Raw genomic sequence first — 13,658 nt, 5'->3', positions numbered from 1 at the left:
TCTGAAAGAAGTCTGTCGGGGGTGTGAAGTGAATCACCCCAGTCAGTTGAGACACAGTTGTTTGTTTGAACCAGACCGTTACTATTTCCTGTTCTATTTCAACGTGTTTTACAGAAGACTGAACAAACCGTGGCTGAAACCGGCACTAATCAAGGCTCTGTCTTACTCCCACATACATGTCACTGCGGGACATGTCCAGAAAATCATAGATGAGATTTTGCTGGAGCTGAAAAAGGAGCCGTTTATAATAGAGAAACTTGGGCAGCTGCTCAATGACCTGGATGAGCCAAGTAGAAAAACCGCTGGCAAGCTAAAAGCTTATTTCTTCCGTAAAGAAGTTAAAGCTGGGGGCAGCGACGAAGAATTCGACATCTACGCCACTGATTCAGACTCTGACCTGAACTAAGGGACTTTGAACATGGGGAATGTTCTGGACTGCTGCTGCAACTGGTTCTGTCATCAACACTCTGCAGCTAACCTGAGAGCGCTATTACACCATGTGCTTGACAGAAAAGTAGCCAATGCGAGCCTTTTCTCTACAGATTTAACCATCGATGAGGATCAACTTTCAAACCTGGAAAAGTTAATGGTTGCTGTAACAAAGACCGGGGGGTACGAACACTGGGATGAAGCGCTCAAGGGGACCAAGAATGATATTAGGCCATTTCATCAACATCTGTATGACCTTTTACTGAGCATGTTTAATACCCCTCTGTTTACTTTTAAAATAGGTCATATTGTTGTTTTATTTACATATGTAACTGAGGTGTGTGCCTACAAGATAAAGAAACAGGTATTTGTTGATATAGATCAAGTAACCAATCATCTGATTTCTTTTTGTCTGGACCGTAGAAAAAATTGTTGTGTATGTTATACTTTTCTCAAATGTCTAAAAAGGGGTATCTGCTCTCCTGAAGTTGAATAAAAAACCTTGTATAAAAACTTTGGCGCATAGTGTGGGTCTGTGTGTTTATTTGGCAGAATGACTCGGCAAGCTCCCCAAATGCATGAACTATACTACAACCCAGCCAAGATTGGGGGTTTGGCAGGTAAGAAGGGTTTTCAAAGTGGACTCGCTGATGCCGGTGTGAAGGTTAATGATGTGGTTGTTTCAGAATGGTTACGGGAACAAGACGCCTATACCTTACATAAACCTCTCAGGATTAACTTTAAAAGAAACCGCGTATATGCAACTGACATAGACTCACAATGGCAAATGGATCTAGTCGATATGTCAAATTTATCAAAACATAACAATGGTCACAAATTTATGTTGATGTGTATCGATGTGTTATCAAAATATGCCTGGGCTCACATTCTACATAATAAAACAGGTCGGGCGGTGACAAGGGCCTTTGAGGATATATTGTCCCAGGGACGATGTCCTAAAAAACTGCAGACTGATAAAGGAAAAGAGTTTCTCAACAGAGAATTTCAGAATCTACTGACACAAAATACATCATTTCACCACCGGTAATGAGCTTAAGGCATCGGTGGTGGAGAGGTTTAACCGCACCATAAAGACCAAAATGTGGAGATATTTTACAGCGGTCAACGCGTTCAAGTATTTTGATAAAGTTCAGGATTTTATCGATGCTTACAACCAAGGGTATCACGCCAGTATTAAAATGAAGCCTATAGATGTTGATCAAAGTAATTCTTTTAAGGTCTATAAAAAATTATACGGCCCATTTATTAAGAAGGGGAAAACTACTTATAAGTTCAACATCGGCGATGTGGTTCGCGTTTCAAAGCTAAGGAGTACTTTTGCCAAAGGTTATGAACAAACATTTTCTGACGAATATTTTACAGTTACCGAACAGGTGGCTAGAGACCCCCCCGTGTACCGGTTAAAAGACTATGACGGGGAGGCTATAGAAGGAACGTTTTACGAAGCCGAGTTACAAAAAATTATTGTGGGTAAAGACATTGTATACAGAGTTGAAAAGATATTAGCTGAGAAAACCCAGAACCGGAAAAAATATGTGTTGGTGAAATGGCTTGGATGGCCTGAAAAGTTCAATAGTTGGGTCCCGGAACAACAGGTTTGTGATATTCAAGCCTTATAACAACATGCCCGCGGGTGTGGTGGGGGCATTACTTTCGATACTCAAGATGGAATCAGGAGGCTTCTACGTGACTCTACCCAGTAACGCCTCTCTCGATATATACCCTAAAAATGAAATATCCAGTTACACGGTACAATTTGGAAAATCTATAGATCTAAGGGGTTCGTGGGAAGTGGGGTTGGTGGAAATACAGTATCCTTACACTTGGGCTGTTTTACAAGATAAGGATGCCACCTTCGCCATTTTTGATGATGTTAAAAAGAGTCAATGGACATTCACGATACAAGGAGGTTATTATGACAATGTGGATACAATATTAGATGAGATGCATAAACAGTTCTCAGAAGGCACCCCCAACATCAAGCTATATTACAACCCTATTAAAAACAGAGTGTACAAGGTGTCAAAACCTTGTATTAGCATTCAAACCAATGGACAACTGGGGCGTATATTAGGGTTCTATTCTGACACAGAGAGCAGGTTCTCAGAAGTGGTGGCACCCTTCCCGGCTGACATCAGGGGCGGCTTTTACACTCTTTATGTGTATACGGATATCATAACACACCAGAGGGTCGGGGATAGCTATGTCCCCCTTTTGAGAAATGTACTTATTAAAGGTAAAAGCAATGACATGGTCACAATTACTTATGACAAGCCACACTACGTACCAGTCTCAAAGACCCACTTTGACAACATCACGATCGAAGTAAAATCGGATCAGAATATCAACGTACCCTTCCGCTTCGGTAAAGTTATTGTCAAACTACATTTTCGACCCCTGAAACAGTGTGTACATTATTAAAATGGCTACCTCGAGGGGTTATGTAGATCCTAGTGCCTATGTGGATTATTACAAGATGCAAGCCGGGAACGGCTTGCCCGGTTTTGTAGGAGCCCCCACAATGTATGGAGCCGGTCTAGGAGGACTCTTTCGTGGTCTCTTTAGAATGGCCGTACCCCTGCTTAAGAGAGGCTTTGCTATAGCCAGACCCCACTTGAAATCAGCGGCTAAAAATATTGTTAGTGACGTGTTCACCAATGTTATGAACCGGGCAGCTAGCCATGAGCAGCAGGAGGGTTCGGGTCTCATGGTAATGGCGAGGAGGGGGGGTAAAAGAAGAAACAGTATGTGTCCACCAGGGCGACGAAGATCCGTGGCTAACAAAAAACGAAGAATCTCTCATTCTCCAACATATCGTGGAAACACTCGGAGAAGGAAGCAGCACAAGAAAAAACCTGCAAAAAGAAAGTCTCAAAGAAAGACAAATAGAGCCTCAGGATACATCTTTTAAAAATGTCTTTTGTCCACAGTCTATCAGAAGAATGCGTCAAATCAGAACTGGATCTGTTTACAGTTCCATACACTCAAACGAGTATAGATAAGAGCATATATGTAGAGATACCCCCTCTTTCCGCAATTTCAGATACGGCCCCTCTGGAGTTTTTTATAGCTGGCAATGGCGAGGATTATATTGATTTGAATAACACATTTATTTTAATGAACTGTAAAATGACTGATGAGGATGGCGATGCAATCGAGAAGACGGCCAACGCTGGGGTCATCAATTACCCGGTGGCCACCATGTTTTCACAGGTGGATGTGACCCTGGGAGATCGGCTCATTAGTCAAAGCAGCAATACTTACCCCTATAGGGCCATGATGGAGTGTATCCTTAATTATAGTGAGGAGACCCTAAGCAAACAGTTCAGCCCCGGCCTTTTCTTCAAAGACACCCCGGAAGCTATGGACGACCAGGATCCAGAGGGACTCAATAAGGGTTTGCAAAAAAGAACGGCCTTTTCAACAGAAGGGAGGACCTTTGAGCTAATGGGACATATCCATGCAGACATATTTTTCCAAGAAAAACTCATGCTCAACGGGGTAGACATTAAAATTAAAATGATCCGTAGTAAAAGTGCTTTTTGTCTGATGACCCCTGATACTGAAAAATATAAACTGACCATATTATCGGCCTCGCTGTTTGTGAAAAAAGTATCCGTCTCCCCGGCGGTTAAACTAGGACATGCGCAGGCTTTAATGACGGCAAACGCCAAGTACCCGATCGAAAGAGTCTATATGAAAGTCCACAGTATCCCCGCAGGGACACGGGTGATGAACCAGGAAAATCTGTTTCTAGGACAGCTCCCAAAACAGGTTATTATAGGTCTCGTGGATAATGATGCATTTACCGGGGTTTACAACAAGAACCCCTTTAACTTTAAACATTATAACGCGGAATTTATAGCACTGTACGTCGATGGTGTGCAGGTTCCATCCAGACCTTTTCAACCTGACTTTGAAAACGGCAACGCGGTTCGTGAATATTACAGTCTAGTACTGGCTACGGGTCGCCATCTCAAGGATCAACCTCTGCTGATCGATCGCCGGGAATACTGCAGCGGTTACACCCTGTACGGTTTCAACCTGACCCCTGACGAAGAGTGTGGACAACATTTTTCACTGATGAAGACGGGCAATATGCGTTTGGAGATGCGTTTCAAGCAGCCTCTACCACGCACTGTAAATATGGTCGTGTATGCTGTGTTTGACAACATTATTGAGGTGAATCAGAGGAGAAACGTTCTGTATGATTATTATTAAAATGAACACCAGAGAGCTCAACCACATCATGAATGCCCTGGCCGGCTCACGGAAAGTGTTTCAAGGAGTCTACGCCTGCGACCAGCTGCCTAAATTTAAGATCAAGAATTTACCTGCAATGTACATAATCAACACACACCCTAAAAATATGCCCGGAGAACATTGGCTGGCTATTTATCTAAGGGAGGACCGCCGTGGGGAATCTTTTGATTCCTATGGAAACCCCCCGGATTTCAGACCTTTCCCTCGGAAGATCAATAACTTTCTGCTCAACAACTGTCAAGAAACCATTTACAGCGGTCGTCAAGTACAAAGTCTTCAGACCTTCACTTGTGGTCAACACTGTGTGTTTTTCTTATATCATAGATCTAAAGGAAGGTCATACCCCGATATTATGTCCTTGTACAGTGAGGATTTAGGCCAAAATGATAAAAAAGTGGCAGAGTTTGTCAGGACACTGTGGACCCCCCTTATAACACAATTACTTACGACCCTAGCCAGCCATGTATACAGATGGGGTGTTCTTGTGAGGATTTTAAAAGATGTCATGCGTGTTAAAGTGAAAAAATAATGAAAACAGCCTTTGAATCATTAGTTTTGTTTTTATTCAACACAAATCTTATACAAAGCAGGGTTATGTTATAAATAAATGTACAACATTTGAAAATAAAAATAAAAAATAAAAAAAATTGTTTGTCGGTTCCTTATTTACAGGGGAGACAAATAAAAACATGAGATTAATAAGCTTCCCAACGATGGATAGATCCTGAGGATGATTGCTCAGCACGGTCAGAGTAATGAGATATCGGCGTCAGATCAGTCGCCACCTCTTTACACAGACGGATTTTTTGTCGCGTTTCCTGGTTAGGGACTGTTGATTGGGGCATGTCCAGACAGGCCATCGCCTGTAGGAAAGCATTCCAGCCTACAGGTCGGCGACTATCGGGTACCTTATTAGTGCTAGTGACACTCTTCAACAAATCAAACATGTGTGAACCTTTGATCAGTTGTCCTTTAAAAACAAATTCACCCTGTTCATTCCAAGTCGTTACCCGCGGTTTCTGAACCATTTTGTGCAGAATATATTCTGCATGTCTTTTGCTTCTGGCCGGCATGTTTCTCAAAACATCCGTTACAACATCTCCCTCTGAACTCTCAACAGGTTCGGTCACCGCAACATCTTTATCAACCGTAGCCCCCGCATCAGCCCCAGAACCATTTTCTTGAGAGGCCATGGTTAAAGTTAAAGTGTTTTGATCTTTATCACCCTGTCTAACCAGACGGAGGTAGCGCTGTAACGTGTTGCTATACATCTGGGCTTTGGAATACTGATTTAAATCGGCCCTGGCCAGTATAGCTTTCATTTCAGAGTCCAGGTTGTTTTCGGCCGTTTGTCTAATGGGCTCTGGCCCGACAACATTTTTTCTCAGTTTCTCAAGCTGCTCCTGAGGGATCAAAAACATTTTCTGAGCATATTCCATTATTAACCCACTCTGGAAGCTAGAAGACTGGTTAGGAAAGGCACGGCTATGCTCAACAGTGGTCCTATAAAACCTCCGGTTTGATTAATCTTCTTTCTTTTTCTTTTAATAGAATACTTCTTATTAGCGATGATCTTGATAACCGCTTTTTGTTTTTTGAGTTTAGAATGTTGAGAAGGTGTTAGGGGTATATTACCGCGTAAGATGTTAAAAGCTATTTCACACAGGGTCTCGATCAAATCCGAGGGGGCCCCTGCCAGCACAGCTTTCCTATGGCGCGGGCTCCCCTCAAATAACATTTGCAAAAGCGGCAGATTTCTTTTAATCCGAACAGACATTCTTATTTATTTCCTTTTCTTTAGCACATACACTGCCGGCCAATCGGGCGGGCACAAACCTGTTCTGAGGCGAAAGTCTTCTGGGGTTTGTGCTTTTAAGTCCACAATCAAGTACCCGTAGGGTTTTTTGGTGGCATCCTCAAATGCCTCCAAAAAGAACTTGGTCTGGTTAGGGTACATTTGACGAGCCAAGACGGTGACCTGTAGTTTATCTCTGGGGTTTTTAAAAAGAATTATATAATTGGCATTTAAATTAATAGTGCGGCTTTTTTTACCTTGAAAAAATAGATTTTGAACTAAATAAATAATACTTAAATTCCTATGATGAGTGTACTTTGTGAAAGCTTTTTCCACTTCACTGTTGTCACCGGCCTGCTCCATCAGGTCATCAAGGATCACTAGATTAGTTTGTCCGGGCGGGAACAGGTCATCGTCACACAACGAGGCGGGGAGACCTTGCACAAATTTCAGATTATTTTTTTTTGATGCCAAATCATCGTAGAGAGGTTGCCAGCAAGAGTAACACCACACTATGTTGTCAAGAGCTTGGGACACGGTTGCGTCCACATCTTCTATGATGTTCTTTATAAGATAGCTCTTACCCGAATTGGAGGGACCGGCTATAATACAGGAGAAAGGGTGTTGAAGTCGGTTATCAAAACCACTGCTAATATCCATAAGGCAGTGTGGTATAATCAGTCTTCAACACTCTTTTATTGTACACCACCCTGAACCGTTTGTTTAGTGATCTATTTTCCAATGTGTACCCCTTTTTATTGCGATAGATCTGATTTCCGGCTGTAATAATCTCGCGAGGAGGCGCGTCTTTCTCGGTTACAAAACTTTGTACCAGGGTCGTCAGAGACTTGATGTTAATGAGCTTGTTGTTACAATGGTTCAGAGTGAAACCCTTAACTTTCATACAGGTCTTACCCGCAGCCGTTCTGTATGCGTAAGTCTTAGGACCCCCTGAAACAAACTCCACTATGTGGTCCTGAGGATCTAGCTCGCTCGTTAACTCCCCAAGGTAGTCCCCGAAGGGAGGGACCCAATCCCCTGGCCTGGTGACAAAGATTACAGAGTCAGTATCATGATAGAGCGTGCGTTCCTGCAGCTGATCTATTAAGTTGTACAGTTCAAGCCGGGCGTAAGCCGTGGTAAAAACCGCTATGAAAACATTAACGTTTCCCTGTTTGGTGGGGAAATCTTTAGGGGCCCTCCACTGGACCTGTGCCACGTGGTCATTTAAGAATTGAAAGTGTGATACTGCATGTTGTTTGGAAAACATAAATTCTATAAACTGTTCAGGGGTTTTAATCAAGGTTGTGTTTAGACGGTTATTTCTTTCCCCAAACTTACCCCACAGACTGTTTAAAATCAGTTTGGACATTTGTCTCTTGGCGGGGTTTACAGTTATGTTCCCCGGCTCTAGACGGATCCCTTCCTTTTCAAAATATTGCTGAACGTACCACTCTTTGGCCGCGGAGTCAACACACCATGAGGGATAGCCCGATGCCTCCTGTTTCCCTTTCAGATGGGTCATAATGTACTCAGCAAAAAGAGTATCAGATTTTTCAGAAAAATGCCAAACCTCATACACCTTACCGACTCTGTAACCTTTCTCCACCGCCTTGTCAAGCTCAATGCTACACCAGACACCCGTCAGCGCTCTCTCGTCATCACTGTGCAGACAAGAGGTATTTTGATTTTCAGTTTCCACACACGTTCTACACAGAGGGAACATCAATTTTCCCGAACACCTGTAAGGCAACACGTGTAAGAACAGCTCGCGAGGAGGGTACATGGTGACTTTGATCAAACCAAAGTACTGTCCGATTTCGAGAAAGTCACGATAAACAATGGTTGGATGCCCCACCGGGTACATTTTGGTCTTGTTGACATAAGGGTACAGACTGGTGAAATCATAGTAATCTACTCTCTCACCCTCCTTTATCTCATAATGTAAACAGAGGGCGTTGGTACGACCCCCAAATAACGCATCCCTGGGCTCTAGACGTTCAGGAAAGTCCAAGGTTTCCATAAACCGTTGTACCCCCACATCCTGTTGCTTCAGGGTCGTCCACGCGTGTTCCCAAATCACCAGCACATTCAAACCATAGGTGTTTTTTAAAGTTTCAATTCGTTCCTGGAAATCATAGTACATATCACCGCAGAGTTTTTGTGTTACGGGGTTAAAGGTGTTTGGGTCGAAGCACTGAGGACAGCCATGGTAAATACAACCAGCAAACTCATAAGCGGTACGCCGCCCGGACACGTCGCTAAAACCGTCTAAGTAGTAAGGCCCCATTTTGACTTCCCCTTGATTTAAAGCATGTCTGATGAAGATGTTATCCCGGGCACTCAGATATTCCAGCCACTGTATGGAGACAGTCGAAAAGTTCTTTTGTCTAGCACGATAGTTGTCAGAAGTGGTGACCGCTATAGTGTTTTTCTGCAAGAAATTGGATCGATACATTTTCATGCAGAGAGACGCTATGGTCACACTTTGCAAAGGGTCGAGACCCGATGTGTTGATAACCTCGGCGCGGAAACGCAAACAGGCTTCTTTAAGGATCACCACATCATTTTTACAATAAGCGGCCATCTCTTCTCGGAAATCAAAAACACCTCCCTTAACCGTATTGTACCATTTAAAGAATTCCTCCCTCTCATGAGACATCATAGTATCAACCCCATAATAAGAGGCGGGCGGGTAGGACCCTCGATAATTTTGAGTGTCCTTAGTATTAAAAAAATGGCAGAACCAACCTTTCTTCTGAGCCTCAAAACCCAGAGCTTTAGGCAAAGCGCTCAATTTCATGGGGAGGAAATTTTACGAGTCTATGTAACGTTGGTTGAAAGCTTCGTTGGTGAAACACATGATCTTGCTACCCTGAGGTATTATTTTTGGGGTCACCCCATTGTCCACCAGATACTTCATCAAAATGTAAGAATCATAACCCTTAGCATTGTGGGCAATAAATGTGTAATTGAGGTATTTTGGACCGCGATACCGCGTAAAGAAATCCCTGACACAACTCTCACCGCTAGCTGACCACTCACAATCCAACATGTCAATACAGTGTATATAATTAGCAACATGGACCCCGTTTTCTTGCCGGCATTCAAAATCAAAAAAGACATACCGGTTGTGCGGCGGCTCCTTTTTAACCGGCTGAATAAAGCACTGGTGTTCAGACCCCGGGGTTAAATCAGCATTACAGATCCTACATCTCGGCTCCAGACATTTGTGTGGTTTAACCTCATGAAAACGGTACTGGAGGCAACACTGCGGGCAATATTTAGTTTGATCACAATAACTCCGTTTTTTAACCCCCTCAGCAGCGGCCCTCTGTACCTTATGTTCGGAAAAACAGAACGCGGAGAGACAAATCCTTAAGCAATCTTTACATCGGATGGTAGGGGCCAAACCCTTACGACATTGCGGATTGAAACAGACGTTACAGTAACCGTCACAGCGGTGCTTAAGCTTATCATTGAAGGCCTTATAACACCAATGACAAACATACGAACAACCCAAAAAAGCCGTCAAACTCTTTATTCCAAAGTAATGACTATCACTTAGGAAGAGAAACAGTGTCTGTGTATGGGTTTCAGGATGTGTCTGAAATTTCACAAATACTTCCTTTACCTCACAACGGTACCACACAACAATTTTTAAAGACAACAACTCCTCAAACATGGTAATGTCTGAAAAGGCAACCATCTGTTGAGAGTTTAAGCCGGCCCTCTGATGAAGCATTAAAGCCTCTTGCATAGCTTGGGGTTCAGGCATGTCGGGGGTGAGTAGTTTTATTAAACTGTAAGCAAAACAGAGCTTATTGTCCCCATTGGAACTCACCACTAATTGCCTGAGCTTGTTCCTAATTATGTCGTTCTTCAAGCATTTCGACAGTCTTCTAAGTGCCCCACCCTCAGGGTTACGAACCACATTCATTACCAGAGACAGACTTTCATCCGCTAAGATGGATGCGTTACTTTGCAATAACGCTTCGATTTTAGCCAGAAATTCATCAACATCTAAATTATCTCCACTCATCATTACAGATAGGTTGCTAAACAAATCATCCCCTCTGAGTTCTAACTGTACAACATCTCGAGGTCTGACCCTTTCAGCAACCTGTTCAAGCATGTTTTGCAAGGCCTCGTGTATGTTGACAAATATTTCTGCATAATTGTCACAATTTAAAAGTTCTGCAAAATTAAAACGCTGAATCATTTCAAAATTGTTATAGGCCGGTCTATCTATAATCACGGGATCACTGGTACTCTTGGCCACATCATCATTTTGAACAAAGCCTTCAACCCCTACATTCTCACAGAGCATGTCCTCCACAACCTTATCAGTCTCAGAACCCTCCACATTCCGAACACCCCCACTGCTGACATCTACAAAACCCCCTTTTTGAGGAGGCTCATTTAAAGCCTGTAAAAGTCCTTCAAAGATATCCAACCGGTTAATGTCAAGACCCTCCTCTATAGTGACGGCTGCTTCTGCCGCCGTACTGTGTTCTAATTGTCTCAAATCATTTATAATAGGGGCAGAATTTGGTCGGGGTAGCGTCTCCAAAGCCTCCACCATTTCAAACAAATCGGGGTGAACTAGGGGTTGAACCTCTATAAGCTCTACCGTTGGGAGGTGGTTATTTAGATCATTGACCATCTGTAACAGGTCGGGGTTCACCGGTAAGTCTGTTAATTCACATTCTATCGGGGGTGATTGGGGGTTATTTAAATCATTTATCATTTGTAATAGTTCCTGGTTCATTGGGACATCAGAGGAGTTCACAACAGGGCCGGGGATGTTCTCTCGGGAAGGTCTTTTTGGGGCCCTAACTTGATCATAATCCTTTAGTTTGTGAGTTCTTTTACCAAGTCCGGACATTTTTTTATTTATTTCTTATTTTTCCAACAACCCACAATAGTAAGGCGTTTTGTATCTATTAAAACATTAAATACGGTACAATTCGTTAGTAAGGGTATTAATAAGGGTGTTTTGGCTCTCTATCACAAGGTTTTGCCCCACTAACACAAGTCTTTGATTTAGTAACAAAGTACGTAGCAACTCATGCCGACCTTCAGGAAGTAGCTCCGGGGGATGGTGTCCTGGCACAGCTTCAAAGGATGGTCGCTCCGGTAAATCTCGCTCGAAGGAGGCAGGGAGCGAGCGTATACTCACGGACGGAGACCAAGAAGGCCTTTGCGGTGACACCCTGGCCAATCGCGGTGTACTGTTCAGCGTTTCTGTAGCCAAGAAACGGGGATGGGGGGACGATGTTGAAACCAGTCCGTCGTTGGGTGGTGTGTCAACCCTGACTGACGGCGACCCCTGAGGTTGTTGGTTGCCTGTATTTGTTCCGACCGACAATGCTTCGGGCTGAATCTGGGTTGTTGAATTACCCCCAGAAGTCTGTGGCCTGAGTAGATGTTGGGGGGTCTCCAAGACCACCGTGGGGGATCCTCTCGGTGATCTCTCCGGGGAAGATGTTTGATCCCACTTAGACGGGGTAATTGTCCTCAATAGCTCATCCACAGAATGACTATCCCAAGAGTCTTGGGAAGAATAAAAATATACATTACATTTACATCTTTAAACGGTGACAGAAATCAAACTTAAAACAACATATCCAGGACCTTCAAAACCTTTAGCTTTTTTAGACCTTTGAAAATAGGCTTAGACATTCACTACAATGCCTTATTATTTACAGACAATATATTTATTAGGACTTGATAATAAATGTAAAACAGAGAAGCCTCTGTAAATAAACGGTTTCTTAAATGTTTCTTTAAAAACTGTAATATTGTTAATAAAACTTTTTATACACACACACACCACATTTCATTTTTAAACGAACCTTCCAAGTGTAAACGCTTCCTGATCCCGGGACTTCCTGTTTCACAAACGTTTTCACGATCTGTTTAAATATTAAATACAATGAACACCTTCAAGCCTTTTCCTACAGCCACTTTAAAACAGAAGTATAATTGCGGAAGATAAGCCAAACAACTTACTAAAACCTTTCGGACAGCTTTACTTCCTAACCAGACGGTAGGACAATCGGTCATTTCTAAACACATGCCCCAGAAACAAGCCTAGACCTGTCCGGACTTCTAAAGATCTTTCCCAGAACCCCCCGCCCTACAGGAAATGGGCACCCATCGCTTAAATATTAGCCCTCAACGGGCAAACAAAGCCCTTTTAAAAACATTAAAGTTTGAAAGATCTTACTTATCTCCAAAGAATAATCGTTTCTTATGTTTTTCAGCTGGTTTAGCTTTTTGCACTTCTGTGGAGGTAAGAGACATGTTTAACCTTTAACCACCCCGCTTTATAAAAAGCTTTAACCTCTTACAAGCGGCAGATATATACTCACCGCTATCAGATACAGGGGCTGACGGCCTTTCAGATTCTTGAAAGGTTACGGTTCTCGAAGGTAAAACGAAACAAGACCTCGATGTGGAAGGCCTTTCGTTGTCTCGAACCACGTTTCTTAATACTGTTAGAAAGGATAATTTTTTTAAATTAACAAAACGGGCCTCAAACATCTTACAGAAACGTTATACAAACAAACAGGGGTTTAGTTCTTACCCGGTCGGCAGACAGCCTGTCTAGGGACAACCACTTCTCTTGGTTGATCCTCGGAGACATTAATCACAGGCCTTTCGATAGTTTCTGTGTAATTAAAGAGACCGGCATTAATATATATTAAAACGTTTTCATAACTCTAATGAGCCGCTTCAAAACCACACACACACCCATACATAAGAACCCATGAGCGCAAACACAAAAATCTTACCGTCGTTGTTCCAGATGATATCCTCAGCGTTGGGAATTAACTCCTGTTGACTGGCTGAAAAATAATTTTACAGAACTTAAAACAGATGTTATAACCTTATTTACAATACATGCACACAACACGCTCTGAGTCAATGAAAATAATCTGAAGACTTACCTAAAAACTCGTTTAAATCGAAGTCGCTGATGTTGTTTCCGGACATTGTTGATCTTTAGGCTTAAATCGAAAGGTCAGTACGAGTCTGTCGAGCTGAAGACCAGACCTTCATACTTATACTGATGGCCAGATGCCGGATCTGCTTGTAAGGCATTGTTCTGGGCTGGCCTTTGTGCCATCCTGTTACCAATTAA

The sequence above is a fragment of the Amia ocellicauda genome, unplaced genomic scaffold, assembly GCF_036373705.1.
Source record: "Amia ocellicauda isolate fAmiCal2 unplaced genomic scaffold, fAmiCal2.hap1 HAP1_SCAFFOLD_189, whole genome shotgun sequence".
In the NCBI taxonomy this organism is placed as follows: Eukaryota; Metazoa; Chordata; class Actinopteri; order Amiiformes; family Amiidae; genus Amia; species Amia ocellicauda.
Note: the sequence above shows the minus strand (reverse complement) of the source record.